This window comes from Cricetulus griseus, chromosome X (genome assembly GCF_003668045.3).
Source record: "Cricetulus griseus strain 17A/GY chromosome X, alternate assembly CriGri-PICRH-1.0, whole genome shotgun sequence".
Lineage (NCBI taxonomy): Eukaryota > Metazoa > Chordata > Mammalia > Rodentia > Cricetidae > Cricetulus > Cricetulus griseus.
Genome location: NC_048604.1, coordinates 101,708,399 through 101,731,201, shown reverse-complemented (window position 1 = coordinate 101,731,201; position 22,803 = coordinate 101,708,399). Strand labels below are relative to the sequence as shown.

At 40.9% G+C, this 22,803-nt stretch overlaps 1 long non-coding RNA gene across 1 annotated transcript; it reads left to right on the top strand.

The window, feature by feature from the left end:
• The first annotated feature begins 231 nt into the window (after positions 1-231).
• LOC113830794 lies at positions 232-18,377 on the top strand. Its single transcript, XR_004771514.1, has 4 exons — positions 232-304; positions 13,090-13,709; positions 13,799-13,892; positions 18,275-18,377. It is a non-coding gene; the product is annotated as an uncharacterized LOC113830794 (long non-coding RNA).
• The last annotated feature ends 4,426 nt before the right edge of the window (positions 18,378-22,803 follow it).

The window sequence follows — 22,803 nt, the reverse complement described above, 5'->3', positions numbered from 1 at the left end:
CGCACGCGCACGCGCGCGCACACACATACACACACACACACACACACACACACACACACACACACACACACACACACACGAAATGAATATAACAAAGAAAGCACAGAGAGATACAAATAAGTGAAACATATGCTCTGTGCTTCCTGATAAGGACCTCTTCCGGGTGCACAGAAGTTGTCAAAAATGCCTCTCAAAATATCCTTCAGTAAAATGCATCATTTCTATTCATAGCTACTGGGAGTATTGCCTGATGGTCACTTTCTCTTGCTGTCCTCTTGCCAAGGATGTTTCCCAGATCAATGAGGTATGTATGTATGTATGTATGTATGTATGTATGTATGTATGTATGTATGTCCTCTCTGGATTCTAAAGATGTGACCCCTATGCAAATTGACTGTGACCTCTGTCACAAAGTTGTTTGCACTTCAACTCTATCCCTCTTATAGGTACTGATACCAGAAAACTTCCTGCATATACACCTCCATCTGAGGGTAATAGTCACAATTTTGGGCAATCAAAATGGCCCAGGATCTAATCAGAACCTCCATAAGCTCAGCCTCACATGTTTGACACACTGGGTAGAACTGTACTGGAAAGTTTCAGTGCCATCAACTAAAGCTGCCATGATTATATAACACCAGGATGATCACATGTTTATTTATAATGTGCTCTGTGAAGAGCAATACACAAATTCTCTGTAGCCCATTTGTAGAAAGCCAAATCATCATCCAAAGAATGAAGTCAGAACAAAGACTCGCCATCGATGACTAAATGCATACTGGCAGGACACAAAGCCAAAAGTAAGTTTCAGCCTTACACTGAGAATGACTTTGAATGGAAGGAAGGAGGAAAAATTAATGTAATAGCTATGATGAGAATCTGGTGAGGGGCCAACCAGGGAAGCTTTGGAACAAGATGGATAGAAATAGATCTCTGATTAGAAACCAATCATGATGGCTTTCCTCATACAAGCTGACATTCAGATCCCTGCAAGAAAGAATTGTGTCCAAGGTTTCTCACTAAATAATTCAAATAAACTAAGACAAAAAGTTACTACTGCTCCATTTACGGTCAGTGTCAGGCAATCAATGCTCTATCCAATTTGAAAGTTGCAGTCTTTTGGCTCTTTTATGAGTCTGAAATTTGCACCCGAAACTTTATTTTATTCTGAGGATTCATGGGCAGGAATCTGGGAAAAGTGGCTACAACATACTTTGAGGCTGGTGAAAAATGGTAAAGGAATTGCGCACTGTCAATGTGACAAACTTGGTGAACAAAAACCAGCAGACACTTCAAGTGGGGTCACCTTTTTCACAGCTGTTTATCGAATATTCTCATAATTGCCAAAGTCAGAAGTAGACAAGAAAGCCTTTTATAAATAGGCATAGAAATACATTATTAGTTATCCAGACAAGAAAATATTATTCAGTGCTTGCACATAGTTCACTTGAAACATCATATGACTACTGCTGTAAGTAATCAGATACAAAAATGTTATCTAAGGGGATGAAATGGGTCTTCCATCATCATGTTACTTTCTTCCTGAAAAGATTTTAGTAAATGCATATTACCCCAGGCACTGACAGATAGGCCAAAGTAACAATTTCATTCCAAGTTGAGTTGGGTGAACCAATGTGATTATTTGGTTTACTTACTAGTGCATAAGTGAAGGGTTACTTACAGGATCATGGGAGACCCCCAAATTGCTATGTTATCATAAAATGTCACCTCATTACAAGTAAGGACATGAGTGAAGCTACATCATGAAATTTACTTTCTGTTAACTGCCTACTTCACCTATACTCTAGCATCACCCAAGATGACTTGTAGCAAGGGGACAGCAGGGTAGTATAAAGTTGGAATCCCTAGTGAGGGTCCTCTGACTGTTATGCCCTTCTTGGACTAGGAAATGTCAATAGTCCTATATCATTTACTTTTCAGGTTTCTATGACAAAACATATGGAATGGTTTCTTTTGGCTCACAGATTGCGAGTACAGTGCATTATGGCAGGAAGACATGATAGGATGACTGAGGCACTGGATGCATTTCATCCGAAGCCAGGAAGCCAAAGGTGAAGCATGTTACTTCTTGGATGGCTTTTTCCTTTTATGCATTCTGGGATAACGGTTCTCAACCTGTGGGTCACTACCCCTTCAGCAAACCTCTATTTCCTAAGCTATTTACATTGTAATTCATTAAGAGTAGCAAAATTACAGTTACAAAACAGCAATGAAAATAATTTTATGGATAGGGTGTCACCACAACATCAGGAACTGTATGAAAGGTCAAAGCATTAGGAAGGTTGAAAACCACTGTTCAAGGACTTCAGTGCATGGAATGATGCCATCCACATTTGGGGTAGATTTTCCCACCTCAATTTACCTAATATAGAGACTCTCACAGACATGCCTACAGACATCACCATTGTCTTTTAGTTGATTCTCAATACTGTCAAGTTTATAATACTATTACAAAGCCCACTATCATTGCCATAGACCCAGTTGCCATAGTGCGGTGGTATTTGTTCTGTTGTCATGGTTACCAGGACAATTTTATTTCTATTACAAGGACAAGATAGGACCATCATGTTCTGCTACAGCAAAAAGCCATGCTACAACAGTGGCAGAGAGAACGGGTAAGGCACTGAGAGTTGGAGATAAATAAAACCGAAGTATAACACTATAATATGATTTGTATATACATATACACCATTTACATGTACAAATACATATATGAAAATGCCAGAATAAAAAACTTTATTTTGCACATTATCTTAAAATATTTATAAATACATAAAATATTAGCCAGGGAAAATAATTTTAAAATACTCACTAAATGTCTTTTAGTAAAAAAAGTGTCTTTCAGGTATGCTTAAGATACTTTATTAAAACAATAGAAAAATTAATTATGCCTGTTTAATGACCACTTACCACTCTGCAGAAATGGACCAAGAATCTTCTCTTGGGTAGACAACAGGTACTGTCTGGACTGGCAGTCCCCAAACCACCTATCATTCCTTTATCTCAGGTTTTAAGGCCTCAACATAACATACTGGGTCAGCTATGTTTTCACACTGAAAACCTACCCAAATATAAACCAAAGAATGTCTCCCTTTTCCTGGAATTATCAGCAGACTCAAAACAGTGGGCAGCCATAAAAGCAATAAGAAAATGTGAGATGAAAAGTGATCTGCAGGAGAGGAAGTTCACTGTAAAAGCAAAATTTTAGTACTCAAAGCATCTGGCTTTACAAAAGAAGTAAAATCTTAGAGGCACAGTGAGTCTCGAAAGAAAACTCTATACTAGGCTCAAGTGAGAGGGCTTCAAGTCATGCTTGAAACAGGCATTCAAAAATTGCTCTTGCTAAAAAGCAATGACTCCACACTTGGACCTAGAACAGTATGAAAGCCTAGAACCAGTGATTTGCTTTTATCTACCTCTTTTTCTTTGGCTGAAGACACAGAGATGAGTCATTGTCCTAAACATTTGTATTGGAACCACCTTAGATCCTGCAATAGCGGGACTCTACAGGGCAGACAGCCTCCCCATTCTCCAGAGATGATAGCAAGACCACACCCACTCTGGAGCAGAAGTGATCATCTTCTAGGAACCAGACTGACCCCTTCAAAGATAACAGTGTGGGGGACTTCTTTGGAACACCTTACACAGCCAGACCTGAGCATGATCAACCAGACCACACCTTGGACACGAATGCTTAATTATACAAGCATCTTCATTGTTCCTCAATTCTTCCTCTCTTTAAACAAAGCTCAGGTTAGTGCCCCTAAAATAGACATGGGGTCACTGGACCCCTTTATTTGTTCCTCTTCCCAATTACCCATCTCTTCAATTTGTGTATTGGGGGCAGTAGCAAAGCTTAGTTTGTTGGGGCTACTGGGGCTCAGGCTGTACCCTAAAACCTCCACTTAGATCTCTAATGGAAAAAGGCTTTTCTTGGCTATATTTGGTATATATGGCAATGAGAAGAAAACGTCAAACAGGGGCACACCAAACTAAGCACATTTGTCTCCAGGCCCAGGAATCACTGTTAGTGACAGACTGTCACTTTGTTTCTCTTATTCTTCTGTATCAAAGTAAGTGATGAACTTGAGCTTGGAACTGCATGTTCTTTGTCTCAAGGATTGTTTCAGTAGAGGCAATTAGCTGGTGAGACGTGCTATTTTCATAGAGAAGATGGACTAACAGAGTCACTCATAAGGAAAAGACACAGGAAGGCCCTAAGTCTCTGGAAATGAAGTCTTTGCAGGAACAACATTGTTTTAAGGGCAGTGCTGAACTCAACCAAGGAGTCTATTCGAAATAACTGCACATCTTGTCTTTTGGCATTTCACTGCATTCTTTCTTATCGCTGAACTTTAAGGTTGAATTTGGACCTTTTTCTTTTAACCAGTTTTATGGTTAAATGCAGGAATGTGTCTGTCTTTCTCATAACCCAGGCAGTGTGTGAAGAATAAAACCCACAGACCACATACTTGAGTTTTGCTACTGGGGAGAAAGCTAACCCTATTCCTTGTACCCAAAGCGTGGTCCAAGGACCAGCTATATCAGCGTCATCTGGAAGTTTGTGGGAAAAATACTGCTTCACCCCGTACTCTGGTCCTGCGGGATGAGAATATGCATTTTAACAAATTCTTTGGTGATTCATGTGCACATTACTGGTTCATCAGCACTGTTTTGACTTAGTGGTCTCGAAGATGTGTGTTCAGCAGAGTCACTTGAGGGGACTTGACTAGTTAGGGTATAGGATGCAGAAGTGGCACATTTAGTTGCTGATGGACTAGGTCTGAAATGGGACCTGAAGATTTCTGTGTCCAACATGTTTCCAGGTGATGTTTAGAGACTGGGGCCCACACTCTAGGAAATATTTGTCTAAATCACTCCCTTCATTTCTTAAAGAATCCAGTACTTCCAAGCTTATTCATTGACTTGGTTAGTTTTTATCAATTTGGTACAGTTGAGAAGGACCCCCAACAGAAAAAAAAGTCCACACCAGATTGGCCTGTGGGCCATTTTCTTGATTTATGATTAATATAGGAGGGCCCAGCTCACTTTGGGCAGTGCCACTGTTGGGCAGTAGTCCAGGATTATGTAAAAAAAAAAGAAAAGCTGAAGCATGCACAGGACCTGCACAGGTCTGTAATATGTTTTCTGTGTATATATTATGGCTTCAAGTTTAGTGTTTTTATGAGATTCCTGAGTGTGCAAATGAGTGGGTCACTGATTCTGGTGCCCTCTCCTGTGTTTGTCCCTTCCTTCTGTTCATTTGTCTTGTGCAACTTCAATGTAATACTTTGTTTCATCTCATTATATTTTATTGTGTTAAAAATGAATGAATGAAAACTTAGCCACTGAGGTAAAGTTTAACAACTGAACTGTCACTTATACCTGCTGGAAGAGGGAAAATCAATTTTTGTCCAATGTAGTGACACTGGGTATATCAACCACTCTAGTTCAGCCGCATGTTCAGTAGTTGGCCAACACGTAATAGACTTCAGTTTTTTGTTTTTTGTTTTTTTTTGTTTTTGCGTGCACTTTTATTTGGTTATAGTTTAGTGGGGTTTATTTCCTTATTTGATTATTTTCATATCAGACCACATTTTTCCCTCCTTCCTCTCCTTCCAGTCCCTCCCTGAACCCCATCCCCATCCACTCCTCCTCCATTTCTATTCAGGAAAACACAGGGCAGGCTTCCCATGGATATCAACCAAACATGGCATATCAAGCTGCAATGAGACTAGGCCCCTCCTGTCCTATTAAGGCTGGGGGAGGCAACCCAGTACGAGGAAAGAGTCCCATAAACAGATAACAGAGTCAGAGACAGCCCTGCTCCCACTGTTACAACTCCTACAAGAAGTCCAGTGGATTGTATTGTTTTTGTTTCTTTCTTTTTGGGTGTTGTTTTATTGCTTTGGGGGAGTTTTGTTGTTATATTGGGGTCTTGCTTACTTTTTAAGGAAGAACTTAAAGATAGGATAGGGAAGAGGAGAGGAAATGGAAGGACTTGGGGTTTCGGAAGAATATGATCAAAATACATTTAAATTTAAGATATATTTTAAATAATAAAAAAGAAAAGGAAAGAAGGAAGGAAGGAAGGCAGGCTGAGTAAGTCATGGGGAACAAGCCAGTAAGCAGCATTCCTCCATGATCTCTGTATCAGCTCATGCCTGGAGTTCCTGTTCTAACTTGTCTTGGTGATGGAGTATGAAGTAAGAGTTGTAAGATGAAACAAATCCTTTCCTACCCAGGTTGCTTTTGATCATGGTACATATCCCAGCAATATAAACCCAGCTCCGATGGTCACTAGCTGTAGGACAGCATGAGTTTCCTATAGCAGCAGCATATGCTTGCAGCCTGTGAGAAAAGCAGTCTCAGGCCCCACCTCCACCCTGTTGGCTCAGAACCTGCATCTTCACATGATCTCCAGACTGGAAGCACATGTGTCACTGTAACAAGAAACACATCATAAGTAGATAAACTTCCTGAAGATAAACTTCCTCAGTTCGTTCCAGCTGAGCATAAACTGTTCTCGAGCCCCACAGCAGACATTCCAAGATTTGCCTCCCTGGATCCTCTTGGGTGTTCCTACTATCTAAAACCCTAGCCATTTGTGGAGGATGTTATTTCATCCATTCTAGGATGCTCCTAGAATGAGCATCACTACCCACACACAGGTTTGGAGAATGCAGTGAGGTGCCAATCACGTAAACCTCACATTCAAAATGAACTTGCCTCCCAATTCAGCATGAGAGGGGAGAAAAGGCTTCTACAGTTGAGGATACAGTTCAGTGATAGGCACTTGCCTGGCATCAGTAAGACCCTGGGTTCAGTCCCCAGGGCTTGTGACCTCATGATTTGCTTGCTTGAGTCGTTGTTTGCTTCTGTTTCATACCCACACTGAACTTCTACTTGTGTCTTGTGGGCAGGACAGGAGTAGGAAAAAGAAATCATGGGAACAAAGGCCACACAGGGTATCTAGACTTCAAGAAAGGAAGAAAAGAGACTGCCAAGGCGAATGACTGGCTTGCAGAGAGGAGAGCTGCTGGTTCCTGTCAGAACAAATGGTGCAGCTGAGTTCCCACCGCAGAAGTCAGCCCCCTCAATGTTCTGGCATGTGATTCTTTGGGAACAAAGTACCATTTTGAAGTCATTAGCATTTGTAGCTATTTTATTGTATGAAGCAAATAAAACTGAATCCTTCCTGAACTAGGTTCTAATGAACAAAACAACTCAGCAGAGTTGGGGAGTCACACTGGTTTTTCCGCTCCCGCATATTTCTGAACAGTGGAAACTGAAAAATAATGGGCTGGGAAACCTAAATAACAAAATGTATGTGCTGATGAATAAAAATTCTTGAACATTCTAGCAAGTCCATCTTTTCCTGTGAAGCAGTGCATCAGTTGAAGGCTAATTTTGTTACTGAACTGAATCTTTGCCACATCTTCCACTGCGATATAAGGAGTTTGTTTTCATTTCATTAGACTTCACAGACTAGTTTTGCTTTCTTTCCTTGAGCATGAAGAAGGCTGATAAACCACAAACAAGCCATCATCCGAAATACCAGCTGCCAGATTTACATCATCCATTATAGTGGAAATCAATATAGTGGCGTTCATTTGACAGCTGGAAATTCAGGGATGGGAAGTAATTTCTCCAAGGTCATAGCCAGTCCAAGCTGGAGCTAAGCCAGAATGTCTGGTCCCCTTCTGCAGCCTCTTGCTATAAAAGATGGACAAGAAAATTGAAAGTTCTTACAGGGTAGATTTGAAACCTTTCTGTCTTGGCTTTGTTACTAAGATACCCCCTTCTCCCTGGATCTTAAGTAGTGACAGCTCCTAAACATAACACCAAGGTTGTTAGGCCCCTGGATGCAGAACTGACTTTTGAGGAAAATGGATTTCAGTGAGACTTTAATCAAAAGCCCACTTGTGAGAATTGGGCTTCCAGTCTAACACTGAGAAGACAGCCCCTTTGGGTAATCCCACACTGCAATTCATTTAATGAATAAAAATTTGGAGAAATTTGCTTCCTCTATCCCCTACTTCCAGATATGTCAAAATTCAACAAGATGGGAAACAAGAATCAGGCAATAATTACCTCTTAAAAGAAAAAGGAAGTTAGGAGCTGGGACTGGGAAGAAAGGACAATAGGAAACTTCTGGGATGAAGATACAAATCCATTTCCATAGGATTTAGGGTTAATGTTATGTGATAAGAATGTATCAGATCTCATTGGATGGCCATCTAAGATTTGTATGCTTCATTATACATGAAGTTTAGCTAAGTACAATCCTATATAATAGAAAAGTCTGCCAAGAAAATATTTAGGACAAAGTTGCACTAATAGTTAAAAATAGTTAAGTTGAATTTTATCAGTTTCTGCCACCTTTCTTACCAGCCATAGTATATAAACATCTTTGATCACTTCTTCAGAGCTGTAGGAATTGGGCATCTTGGGTTCTCTGATGTCTTCTTTCAAATAAATGTGGAAATGGGTCCAGAAGCTAGAAAAGAGGAAGAGAAGCCCCACTTCAGCCTAAGATGAAGTGAAACATTATAGTTTGGGGAAACATTATCAAAGCATGCAGACAAAGAAGAAATGTCAGCTGATTTTGGTGCCACATGCCTGTAAGCCCAACTCTTGGGAGCTGTAGGCAGGAAGATCAGGGGTTCAAGGTCATTGTAGGCTAATTTAAAGTCAGCTTACACAACACAAGAACCTGTCTCAAGAAAACAGAAGAAATTCCAGCAGCATTGAATTATTTGGGGATTTTCTTTACTACTCTGCTCCCACTTTTAATATTAGCCTGCAGTAGTTTGAGCATGCCCTGCCTAAAAGTTCATGTGTTGGAATCTTAATTCCTCAGTATGGTAGCATTGACAGGTGGGGCCCAATGGAAAGTGCTTAGTTCACAGGGACAGAGGTCTCATGAATGGATCAATACCTTTCTTGAGTGGATGGATTAGTTATCACTGGTGTTCAATCCTCCTTTCTTTTTTCCTTACTCACCCAATTAATCTTCCACATTCTGCCATGAGTTGAAGCACTGAGAGGTCTTTAGCTGCAGCCAAGAAAATGCTGGCACCATGTACTTGGAAGTCCTTGTCTTCTAAAGCATGAAGCAAAATAAACTTACTCCCTTTATAAATTACTAACCCTCAGATATTCTGTTATAGTCATAGAAAATGGACTAAGACATAACCTTTTCCCTCAATTGACCATTTCAACACTGAACTATTTCAAGCACAGAAAAAAGAGAGAAATATAACAATAACACTTGTGATCCCGGCTTCTTGTACAAGATTGAAGCTGTGTTTTATTTTGTGATTAGAAATATTAATAATTAAATAGTTCAAGCGAATGTCTATTTTTTAAAATAAGATTTGCTCCTTTGACAGTTTCCTTAGTCTTTCTGTCATGTATTCTTGGATATGGATTTCCTTGGGGGTGATGAAAAGGCTTGGGGATTAAAGGGAGTGATGACTAAGCTCAGTCATCAACTTGATGAAATCCAGAATCACACGGGAGAGACATGAACTTCTGGCATGCCTCTGGTGGATTCTCTTAAGTTAATTGAAACGGGAAGACCTGCCCACTATAGTTGGAACAGTTTCATCGACTGAGATTCTGAACTGTAGTTTTCTTTTTTGGTTTTTCGAGACAGGGTTTCTCTGTATTGCTTTGGAACCTGTCCTGGAACTCATTTTGTAGACCAGGCTGGCCTCAAACTTACAGAGATCCACCTGCCTCTGTCTCCCGAGTGCTGAGATTAAAGGCATGCACCACTATCACCTGGCTCTGAACCATAGTTTTAAAAGGAGAAAAAGGTGTGCTCGGAGAGATGGTACAATTGTTTAGAGCATTTGCTGCTCTTCCAGAAGACCCATTAGATTTCCAGAAATCATGTTGGTCAGCTTAAAACCACCTATAACTCCATTTCCAAGGGACTGGAAACATTGTTCTGGCCTCTGTGAGCTCCTGCACATATGTAGCATACACTGATAAAGACAAATACTCATACATATACATAAAAACATAATCTTAAAATACAAAAATTAAGAAAGTGAACAGAGTATAACCATGCATTGTTCTCTGCTTCTTGAGTCTAGATTCAACAAGACTGGGTTCCTTAAGCTTTTGCTACAGTCACTTACAGGCCATAATGGACCATGAGCTACAACTTTAAGCCAAAAGAAACTCTTTCTTCCTTAAGTTGTTTTTCTCCGAGTATTTTATCACAGAAACAGTAGACACAAATAAAACAGAGGGGGCAGCTGCATAGCACTATAGGCAAACTAAGATCTGTGAAGTCTGTACATTAAAGGCTTAAAAGTTTACAAGGTTAGGGCTGGGGGAGGTTAGCTCAGTCAATAAAAATGCCTGTTGTCCAAGCATGAGGGTTTGAGTTTGAGCCACAGAATCCAGGTGAAAAGGCTGGGAGTGGTAGGTACATGCCTGTATTTGTTTGTGTTTTGTTTTTATTTTAATAGCAGTGGTCTTCAAATGGTGAAAGGGAGTGTTTTGTGCTTCACAGGGGACATTCAGCACTGTCTAGAGATTGTTTGGATATAATGACTTGAAGAAAACCTGTGGCATCTATCTAGTAGGCAGAGGCTAGAGACATCAGGAAAGATCCAAGTGTAATCCCTCGACCCTCCAGTAATGTGTACTTTAGCACAAAATGTCAACAGGGTGGGGTTGAGCAACTCAGCATTAGAGTGTCATTGGCATTGTAGTCGAGGAAAATCTCAAGAAGAGACACTTAACCAGAGAAACAGAAAATTATTTAATGAAAGTTTTATGTAACAAAAGCATCTTAAAAATGGAGACTGTAAGACAGATGGAAAAATTTTTATGCTTAGTTTGAGTGAAGAATGAAGAAACATGTGGAAATGTGGTTAGATAGAGGGTTTTAATCTAATGGCAGTGGACTGAGTGGGGAAACCCAGAAAGGCCTGTCTGTTCAGATTGTTCATAGGCTCTTCTGCAGCATCCTGCAGGAAAAACTACTCTGGAACACAGAAGGGTGAGGGCTTCCTTAAGGGAGAGAGGTCTAATTTGAACCACATTTGGGAAGAGGAATACATGATTCTGACTTGGTTTAGGGGGTTAAAAAGATGCAAAGATGGGGGATGCAGAAAAGTGTCCAAATCTTTTTGTATTGTTTTGTTTTGTTTTTGCTTCTGTGCCTTTTCAATCTCCTTAGTTCAAGGTTCTCAGGATACCAAAGTATCGTACACTGAGGTGTCATTTTTTCTGAGCTACCTCCATCTAATTAAAAATACCTCCAACTGCTTATTTTGAAGCATTATTATCAAGACAGTGCCAATTCTCCCAGTCTTTGAGATGTATGATGCCAAAATGCTGAAACTGCACAGAGGAGAGTGTTCTGGAACTCCCTAAGGAAATCAGGAGCATCAGTTTTACAGTTTATTGACTATGTTTTATAGGGTCCTAGACACATCACAGAGCTATAAAATGGAATTCAATTCTTCCATGTTTTGAAGTTTGTAACACAGGCATACAGATCTTCCTAGCAGGAGTAAGCAGGTAAAGAATTAGACTCATATTCAGAACACATGAAAAACATGATCTATAGGAAGAAAAAAATGAAGAGAAAGCACATTATTCTTATCACTTTCTAATGTATTGGCTGACAGAAAAATAAATTAGTTTCTTATCTTGGTGGTCGCTACTCTCAAGGTTTATTTACTGATTTTTAACTAGCAAGGTTGACACTGGTTGTGTGGCTCTATTTAATTTTTTTAAAATAATAGCCTAATAGTGGTTAAAAAATAGGCAGTTTTAAAAGCAGGCACAACATTGAGTGAGAACTGGAATACCAATTTTGAAAATTGTGTCACGACTGGGCTTTGATCCCAGCACTCGGGAGGCAGAGGCAGACAGATCTCTGTGAGTTCCAGGCCAGCCTGGTCTCCAGAGAGAGTGCCAGGATAGGCTCCAAAGCTACACAGAGAAATCCTGTCTCAAAAAACCAAAAAGAAAGAAAGAAAGGAAGGAAGGAAGAAAGAAAGAAAGAAAGAAAGAAAGAAAGAAAGAAAGAAAGAAAGAAAGAAAACCGTGTCACAGTCAGTATTCAAGAGATCCCTTATTATCTTGCAGAGCAGACTTCAAATTAAACTCATTCACATTACCCCAGAAAAATACCCTAGGGAAAACCCCGGAGGATTATCTGAACCATATGCTTTCTGGAAGTCCTCCTCAACTTCTCCAAATTATGGCAGCTGTAGGAAAATGTCACAATTAGTGAATGTCACATGGAACACATTCTTTGACAATCTGAAGATCACAAGGGATATGGGTTCAGTGTAGTTCTTCTATGAGTTTACTAAAACCACCAGAACCAGCCCCTTCAACAATATACTTTCCATTAGGAAGAAAACCAAATTGCATTCAAGAACAGTGGGCACTTGCTCACATTGAAGATGTTCCTAAGTAAAACTCACATCTTTCCTTTTCTAGGGTCCAGACTTTCTGCTAACAGTGCACACTTATGTGAAACCACTCTGTCGGAGAATTCATATGTCTATGATGGGAAGAATTTTGTGCTAATGAAAGACGACACACTGGGAGGAACTTAACTACATAGGAGGGTGGTTGTGAGTTTCTTAGCATACCAACTGATTCTGTCTCAATGTGTGGGTCCATTGAAACATCTGTTTCAAACCACTGTGGGAAGAATGTGGGGGCTGGTCATGGTCCTCTCTCACCAAGTACTTGTTACACAGTCTTGACCTAAGAGAGGGACTCTGGACTGAAAAGGAAACAGAAGTGATCTTGGCATCGTGTCCTTTCACAAAACAAAACAAAAAAACCACATCCTTCTAAATTTTGAAGGGTTTCTTCATAATATGAAAATTCTCCAAATTTCCCTCTTTTGTTTATTTTTTAACTTCTCACCCAGTTTCACTATAGTCCATATCTATGTGGCTAGTCTCATTATCAACATTTAGAAACTGACATTGCTATATTACAGTGTACTAAATCACAGACTTTATTTAGATTTAATAGTTTTCCAACTAATGTTGCTTTATTTGTTGTGCATTCTAGAATCCCACTCAAGACAGCATGCTGCATTTGCTTCTCATTTCTCCTGGTCAAATCTGTTGCCTTTTGATAACTCTCCTCTGCATTTTGCCTAAGACAACAAGCATCACAATGGGGTCTGATGAAGTATCCACGTTCAAGATAAATCACTATGGCTGACCGCACCATGTACTTCAGTCACAGATCCCAAGGGCCCCTGATCTAGGATTGACCTGAATGCCCCCGCCCTGAGGACCAGCTTTCATGGTACCAGAGGCTCCATGCAAGCTTCCAAAGGAGAGAGGCAACCTACAGTCCTACCCAGCTATGATGTCTATGAACCACACCAACAGCCAGCATGGCATGATAACCCTATGGGTACAACAGTGACATGCATACCTTGGTGGTAACCAACAGCTCTCTAACTGGACTTAGGATCCCCTTAGCAAGAGGCAAGGCATGTCTGGTACTGGAAACTTAGCTAACTACTCAGTGCTATTCAAGTCGTGGTTATTGAAGGAGAATCTACACCACTACTGTAATTATCCAGCACAATCCCTGTGGTAGTATGAATGAAAATGGCCCCCATAGGCCCATATGGAGTGGCATTATTTGAAAGGATTAGGAGATGCAGCCTTGTTGGAGTAAGTGTGGCTTTGTTGGAGGAAGTCTGTCACTGGGGATGGGCTTTGAAGTTTCAGATGCTCAAGCCAGTGTCTCTCTCTTCCTTCAGCCTTATAATCCAAATGAAGAACTCTTGCCCTTTTTCCAGTGCCATGTCTGCCTGCAGTACTACCATGATGATAATGGACTAAACCTCTGAAACTGTAAGTCATCCCCAATTAAATGTTTTCCTTTACAAGAGTTGCCATGGTCATGGTATCTCTTCACATCAATAAAAACCTTAAGACAATCCGTAGCAATAATCTACGAACATTTGTCTTTATACCCACAGGTAAGTATAGTAATCACCCCTCATCAAGGAACATTTTCTTTGAAACAGATGGAGACCACTACAGGAAACCGCAACCAATCAAAATACAGAATTTTGGAGCACAGACCTAAAGTTCAGTGAACATTATGAAAGAGGGGTTGAGAGATTGTAAGCATCAGAAGATCAGAAAGTTTGCTATGAGATTGTGTCTCCTAGTAATATCAATATCTACAACCATAAAAATCTCACCTCCATGGCTGCTCAAACATGATCTGAACAAGTATAAACCAGTGGATATGCCACACTGGATAGGGAAAAGCCCATGATGCCTAAACCCTACACAAAGAACTATAGGCAAATGAAGAAAGATGGGAGTAGGAGAGGCAGACTTCCTTAGGGAAGAGTACAAAAACTGGTCTCCAGTGCCAACTGGTAAGCCCTGGAAACACACAAATAACAATATACTAACTGATCAGGTTCTATGTGTGAATATATATGCATGCATATACCAACGCATATAAGCATGCAACAAAAATTAGTGAGAAAAGTGACCATGTATTTGAAGGAGAGTGGGGTGGGATATATAAGAGGTTTGGAAGGAAGAAAAGGGAGAGATGTAATTATATTACAATACCAACTTAAAAAAAATGATTTAAAAGCAAGTAGTTTCACTCAATCCCAAGTGTGGTGTTGCCTGCTTCTCATCCCAGTACTTTGGACATAGAGGCAAGGGGATCAGGAATTCCAAGTCACCTTTGGCTACATATCAAGTTGATGGTCAGCTTAAGATGCATGAGACTGTGTTTCAAACAAAAGATAATAAGCAAGAAAAATGATTTCTGCCATGTGTGGTGGCACCCAGCATTTGGGTGATGGGAATAAAAGGATCAGGAGTTCTAGGTTAGCCTTATCTATGTAGTAAGGTTGAAACTAGCCTAGGTCACAGAAAGACCATGTCTTAAAAAAAAACAAATAGAAACAAAAGGAACTCTCCAACCTCTCAGTGGTATCTATAAACAACAGAACTGCCTCAGTTGAAATATTCAGTCAAAAGGCTCTTATAGGCTATCTCTTTATCCAATTAAAACTATCACCTTCCATGTACCACCCCCCTTTCTTACAGCAGAATTTCATGTATCCTGGGCTGATCTCAAACTTGTTATATAAGGACGTTCCCAAACTCCTTGTCCTCCAGCCTCCACCTCTTGACTGCTGGCATTACATGCTTGTGACATAGTATCTAGCATATGTAGTGTGGGAATCAAACCCAGTACCTGATATATGCTTGACAAGCACTCTACCTAACGAGCTATAACTCCAGCATAATCTAATAAATTTCTTCTCCATGAATTTTTTCCTTTTTATTTAAATTAGAAACAAGTTTCATTTACATGTCAATCCCAGTTCCCTCTCCCTCCCCTCCTCCCCTGCCCTGCACTGACCCGCTATCCCATCCCTTTTTTGCTCCCAACTGAGGGTGAGGGCTTCCATGGGGGGATCTTCAGAGTCTGTCATATCATTTGGAGCAGGGCCTAGGCCTCCCTCCCCCGTGTGTCTAGGCTGAGAGAGTATCCCTCTATGTGGAGTGGGCTCCTAAAGTCCATTCATACACTAGGGATAAATACTGATCCACTACCAGAGGCCCTATAGATTAAACAGACCTCTAAACTGACATCCTCGTTCAGGGGGTCTGGTTCCATCCTATGCTGGTTTCCCAGCTATCAGTCTGGGGTCCATGAGCAACTCTTTGTTCAGGCCAGCTGTTTCCATCGGTTTTTCCAGCCTGGTCTTGACTCCTTTGCTTATCACTCCTCCCTCTCTGCAACTGGGTTCTAGGGTTCAGCTCAGTGTTTAGCTGTGAGTATCTGCTTCTATTTCCATCAGCTACAGGATGAAGGCTCTAGGATGGCATATAAGTTAGTCATCAATCTCATTATCAGTGGAGGGCATTTAAGGTATCCTCTCCACTGTTGCTTAGATTGTTAGTTGAGGTCATCCTTGTAGATCTCTGGACATTTCCCTAGTACCAGATTTCTCTTTAAACCTATAATGCCTCCCTCTATTATGGTGTCTCTTTTCTTGCTCTCCTCTCTTCTTCCCCTCACTTGATCTTCCTGCTCTCTCTTGTCCTCCTCTTCCCTCTTCTTCTCTCCATGAATTTTGTTGTTATTCTCATATACAATGTTCAGTTCTAGCTGTTGTGGGAAACAAAGTAAGAGCTTATCAGGCAACAGGAAGAACTATAGTAGGAGAAACAAGGTTCTTGAAACTAGACTTATGGATTGTTAAGGAATGGAAGTGTGGTCCAAACTAGACTTAAATATATGAGGGTATTGTTCAGACAGTTATATGACTATTTCCAAAGAGTTCATCTGTAAACCACCTACCTGGAAGAGGCTAGATGCATAGCATTAGAAAGTAGAACATACAATAGTACCATGGGTATCAGAACAGTGTGTCTGGTGGACAAACTGACAGGTGACTAGTTACATATGAACCAGGATGATGATGAAGTAGTTTGTTAAAAAGAACATGAATTGGCCCATGCTGGGGTCCTGGCTGAGGCTTCAGAGCTTAGGTTCTAAGTACCACAGTCAGGGTTTGCCCATGTGAAAACCATACAGAGCAAGATAGCCAGAGTTCAAACAGTGAGATCCCTGAATACCAAAGATCCTGATTATAAGACCCTGACCATCAGAGTCAGAGTGAAGTAAGAACAAGGCCAAACCCATGTAACATGAGGTTAACTCACCTTCCTTCCTGAACAAGAGATACTAAGTTCCCCTGTGAATATCAATCTATCTCATGGTTTCTCAACCTCAGCACAGGTGGGGGGAATTCTGTAAAGCATGGAGTACTTGGTAACCTTGACTCACAACATGTTCATAGACTCCTCATCTCTAGTTATACCAAGGAAAAGTGTCTCCATGTCTGGAGAAATGGTTAAGTAGGTAAGAATGCTTGTATCACAAGCATGAAGAATACCTGTGTTCAAATTCTTCAAAAACCCACAAAAACAGCCAGGCATGGTCATGGATGTTTATAGCCTCAGCACTGGGGTGGGAGGGAAGAGGGAAGAGGCAGGACAACTACCGGAGAGTGATGTCTGCCAGCCTAACTCTAAGTTCAGGGTGATTCTGTCTCAAGAGGATAGGGCAGAGGGTGATAAAGCAGGACATCTGATGTCTTCCTCTGGCCTCTGGGCAGACACATCTACACACAATTGGATATATCCAACACATGCACGTGAGCATACACACACACACACACACACACACACACACACACACACACACACACACACACACACACACACACACTCCAGACATTATCCTATGTCCCTTATTGACCTAAAATGAGGCAGATCCACTGGAGGCATTAAGGAGCCTCAATTTTAGTAGAATCTGTGGGAGAAAGAAACTAGGTCAGTTACTTCATCCTAGCAAAAGAAATCAAGAGCAGTGACGTACCTAGAAAAGCAACATGAACTCATTAATCCATTTAAGAAGAGAGAATGGACCTGGCGAGTGTTAGAAACGTTTGCTCTTAAATAATAGAAGTCTCTTGGATGTTAAATTGCTTTGTTCCATATAAACAATATATGTAGAAGGAATGAGTGTGTATTAATCGACTTAAGGTCAAATGTCATTTAGTTATGCAACAAACGGCACATAAAGCTAAAAGAAAAAATGAATTCCTTGTGTTTTTGCAAAGTGAAAAAACTGTGTGTTAACATTAAAATATTTTTGCCGAAAGTAGGACATGAAGCAATATTTTATTGATGTCTCACAAAGGCACTGTGTGAAGTTTTTGGTTTCTTTTGATAATGTCTCCCTAGGTAACTCAGACTGACCTCAAACTCACAGTTCTCCTCCCTCATATGTTTTTGAATAGTAGGATTGCAGGTGTAGGGCACCAGACCCAGATTTTTTTTACTTGAAAATATAAGAAAATTCTCATCATATTAAGTACATTGTTTGGCCGACTTGTTATGTTGTATATACAGAATCAGCCTAGACTTCACTGATGTTCTGTGTGGATTGGATATTTGGGAATAAACTGGCAAGGAGCAGTGCTGTCCAAACACTTGGCTGCTTAGTTCCATGTGGGTTTCATAGTTTTATGCCACATTATAATACAACTCTATATTTTTTTTACTTTTAAAAATTTCTTTTTTTTTTTTACATCCTAACCAAACCTTTCTCTCTCTCCCCTCTTCCTGGTCCTCTCCTGCCCCAACTCACCATCCACTCCTCTTCCACTGTTTTTTTCCAGATACAGGCAGACATCTAAAGGACATTGGCAAGCCATGGAATATCAAGCTGTAGTAAGACCAGGCATACCCTCCTCCACCAAAGTTGTTTGAGGTAGGAAAATGGGTCCCTAAAGCAGGCAACAGAGTCAGAGACATCCCCTGCTCTCACTACTGAGAGTCTCACATGAAGACCAAGCTACACAACTGTCACATATATGCAGAGGCCCTAGGTCAGTCCCATGCTGGCTCCCTGGTTGTCAGTTCAGTCTCTATGAGCCTTATGAGCCCAGGTTAGTTGATTCTCTGGGTTTTCTTGTAGTGTTCTTGATCCCTCTGGCTCTTAAAATCCATCCTCTCTCTCTTCTGCATGATTTCTCAAGCTCCACCCAATGTGTGGCCGTAGGTCTCTGCATCTGTTCCCATCAGTAGCTGGGTGAAGCCTCCTCTCTGATGACAGCTGGGGTATGCACCAATCTATGAGTATTATAATACTACTCTTATGCTTGGCAATTTCTAAAATAGCTCCCATGGTCCCTAGCTCCTGGAGCTTATGCCCTCCCTCCCTTGAGTGAGGGCTGGTTTTAGTGGTTTGCCATTGAGTAGAGTGTAATGGGAATGATGGGCTACAAACCCCTAAATAGTCTTCCAAAGGCTGCTACCTTAGCTGGGATTCTTTTCCACTCATTCATTTTCCTCTTTCAAGTAAAAAGCATGTTGTGAACTGCCCTATGGAAAGACCCACATGTCATGAAAGAGAAGGAGGCCTGTAGCCAAGAGCTAATAATGACCTGAGGCCTCACTCAGTTCCACAGTCTGTGAGGAGGTAAATTCTGCCTATAACCACCTCAGTGAACTTGGAAATGGGGCCACATCCACTTGAGTCTTGAGATGGCTGTTGCTTTTATTGCAGCCTGTGAGAGCTTCGGAGCCTGAGGGCCCAATGAAGCCATCTCCAGATTTTTTTGAGACAGTGAGTGTTTTGTTTTGTTGATGGAATTTTGGGTTGTTTATTATGAACCAAAAGATGATTAAGGTATATTCCAGGGCCACTCTACACTTAGGTCTGTGGTATTATAGTAGGTATTCAAATTTAGCAATACCCAGCTATGAGGGAAAAGCAATTGAAGTTAAACTCCAGTTCCTAATGGATAGAGAACTACCTTGAAGTAAGGAGATGGTAAATGGCTGTGCCGGGCAGAAGTTAATGCTTCTGGGAAATAAAAGAGAATTTATCTGTAGTTTGGGAACATAAAGTCTATTATTTATAGAAAGAAAATGAAAAAAATTACAATGTTTAGTCTGACCAATGGGTGAGCAGAAGCAAGCACAAAAAACAAGACATGCTGGTACACATCAGGTGGTTTTTCCATTACACAGTCAGGAAAGGACATTGAAAATAAAAAGATCTAGTGTTCTAAGAGCACCAAGGACTCATGGGATAAAATGGTGATAGTATCAGATTAAAACAAAGCATTTGGAATATAGGTGAGAAAGACACTCTGCTGTCTTCATTCTTTCCACCTACCACTAGTTTTCCTTTCCACACATGGAGCTTTTATAAATAAAGTCTCACTGGCAGTGAAAACAGGCAATTTGTGGAACTTTATAATTCACTTGAAGTCTACAGAAATAATACATTACATATTTCTAAAATCGTTCTTATTAATGACAGATGATATGTGCAGACAGGGTTCAAAAGTTCAAGGCACATACTATGGAAACATTCTAAACAATCACTATATTCACTAGAATTTGCCACACAAAGTGTGGCCCATAGCTTTCTTAGCTTTGAGGCTTCACATGAAACAGAGACCTGTTTCCAGCTCCTCATGTAAAGTTGCTTGTCATGAGCCCAGTGGCCTGAGTTCTATCCCCAGGTATCACATGGTAGAATAAGAAAACTGACTCCTGAAAGTTAACTTCTGTCCTCCAAAAGCTTTCAGTAAACACACACACACACACACACACACACACACACACACACACACACACACACACACACACACACAGAGTAAAATAAAATAAAATAAAATGTGATGATGAAAATAATTTTAACGTAGAAAAGGAGGGTGGGAGAGAGAGATTTCATGAAAGAGACAGACACTGAGAAACAGAAACAGAGACAGAGACAAAGAGACAGAGTCACAGAGAGACAGAGAAACAGAAAGGGACAGAGAGAAAAAGCAGCTGCCCCCTCAACAGGCAGCTCCTCTCCCTGTTCGAGAATCAGGCCAGGAACTTGATTTTCTCTCCATACAGGAATCTGTGTCCGGGACTCAGTGTTCTGAACTGCTTTCAGAACTCCATGCATGTGCTTCTGTTTAAAAGTTGTTGATCTACAAATGCTCAAGGGAGCAGACAATCTGGTTTCTCCCTCATCCTTCCTTCTATTACACCAGAAATACATTTCTGTATTTTATCAAACAAGTGGAGATGGGACTTAGCAGAAAAGCAGCTGATAGAAAGCAAACTATCAACAAGATCAATATTCAGTCCATGTGCATCAGTATGTCTGACCAGATGAGAAAATATTCACACTCAAAAGTCAGGAATCGTGGAAACATCACCTTGAGCAAACCAGGTCCCCTTCCCAGTAGTGGGCACGTTGGGTCGACTGAAGGACTCAACTTTGTGTCCCACTGCCAATGTGGCATCCTTAGGTAAAGATCACACCTAGGATTCAGATGACCAGGATGTTGTCTGGCTCCATCATGACTCATCTCATCATGAGGTTTGAGTTCCTTCACCCATATAACCTGAAGTTTTGAGTGTTTGTATTGTGTTGTGTAATTATTTTAGTATTTCTCACCAGCAAATAATCATTTCTCACATCCATCCCTTACCTCACCTTCTGCTAAGACATGTTCTCATCCCTCTAGTCCACAGAATCATCCAGAACATTCACCTATGGTTTGATAGCACAGAAAGTTGGTTGGCTTTAAGGCCTCCTTGAGGAATAGTCATGGACTTGCTGAGGAGTGTTTGATTCATTAGCACATTCCATTTTAAAAATACATTTTCCAACATGTATCTCTTCTTTCCAAACAAAGGCACCAAGTATTGGTATATTCGCTTATCTCAGGGTGCATATGACCAGCTCAGTTGCTGTCTTCCACTGGTGTGCTGGCTTCCCTTGGCCTCTGCCACATAAATGCTGTATGTTTTGAATTTTAACTAGCTTTAGTATATATAATTTGTTGTTATATGAAATTTAAAGTTCACTGAGCTTCCTGATAAATGTGGCCATTGTGGATCTGCCCTACTGCTTTCTTGCTTCTGATTGGCTGACTCAAACCTAACTGGGTGTGAAAGCTGCAGAGAGAGCTTGGCATTGCAGAGCTGCCAAGACTATGAAGGACTTGATTCTTTTCTACCTGCAGACATTGTCTCATGCCTTCAGATACTATCTCTTTCCTGATTAATTTCCCCTTGAGGAATAGTCATGGACTTGCTGAGGAGTGTCCAGTCCTCTCTGTACAACTCAATACTCTTAGACTCAGGTGCCTGCTGGGCAACTAAACCACTCCTGCTGGACAGTTTTATACATGGCGTGTTAATGCAGGAGCGCGCGCACACACACACATACACACACACACACACACACACACACACACACACACACACACACACACACACACACGCTAGGGGTGTGTAGGAGGCAGGGATGGAAGAAGGAAGGAGAAAGATTCCCAGAAACTCTTTGTCTTTTTCACCAGTTTCTCCTCAAACATTGTCTGCCTCACCACATGGCCTGAGAACCAACAGAGCCATCTTGGGTGCTGCTCTTCGTTGCGTGCACCCTTTCCACTTGCTCCTGGTGACTCAGGGTTCTCTCTCCAATCAGTCCTTCAGTCCATCTTTTCCATTCCCAGTGTTAAAAATCATGGTCTACAGCCTCCCCACCCAGTTTAGCCAGGAGATGTCATCTATTTTCCCCTCCCAGGGCAACCCATGTGTCCATGGGAGGCCTTACACTTTTTGAGGATCGGATAGAGGTGAGCTAGCAGGAGATGAGGAAAGGGAGAGGAGGGAAGAGAGGAGAAACAGTTGTTGATAAAAATGAATGAAATATAATAAAATAAAATTTTGAATTAAAAAAACATGTTCTAGCACCTCAGGTAGGCCATGTCTCTAGGAATACCATCTCATCTCCTTTCACCCCATTTCCTGTTCAACAGTCAAGAATCTTCAAATAGAGAATCAGAGCTCAGTCTGTATTACAAGGCTCCCCCCTTTTGTTTCAAGCACTCAAAGCCATCCAGTAGTTCCCCTTGGATTCCTGGCTAAAGGCTAGGGCTACAATAGAATTCCTGAACTGGGAGATAAATTAGCCAAGGATAAAATGCTATAAGACATTTTGTTGTTGTTATCAGCACTACATGATTTTTTTGGCATTCAGCGGAAGAAGCCAGGGATACTACTAAATATCCTGCAAGTCTCAGGACAAGTCCCATGAGAAAAATCTGTCTAGTACCAATGCCAATGTGCTGAGTTTGAAAATCTGACCTGAGGCACAGAGTATCCTCAACTGTTAAAGACTGAGAGTCAG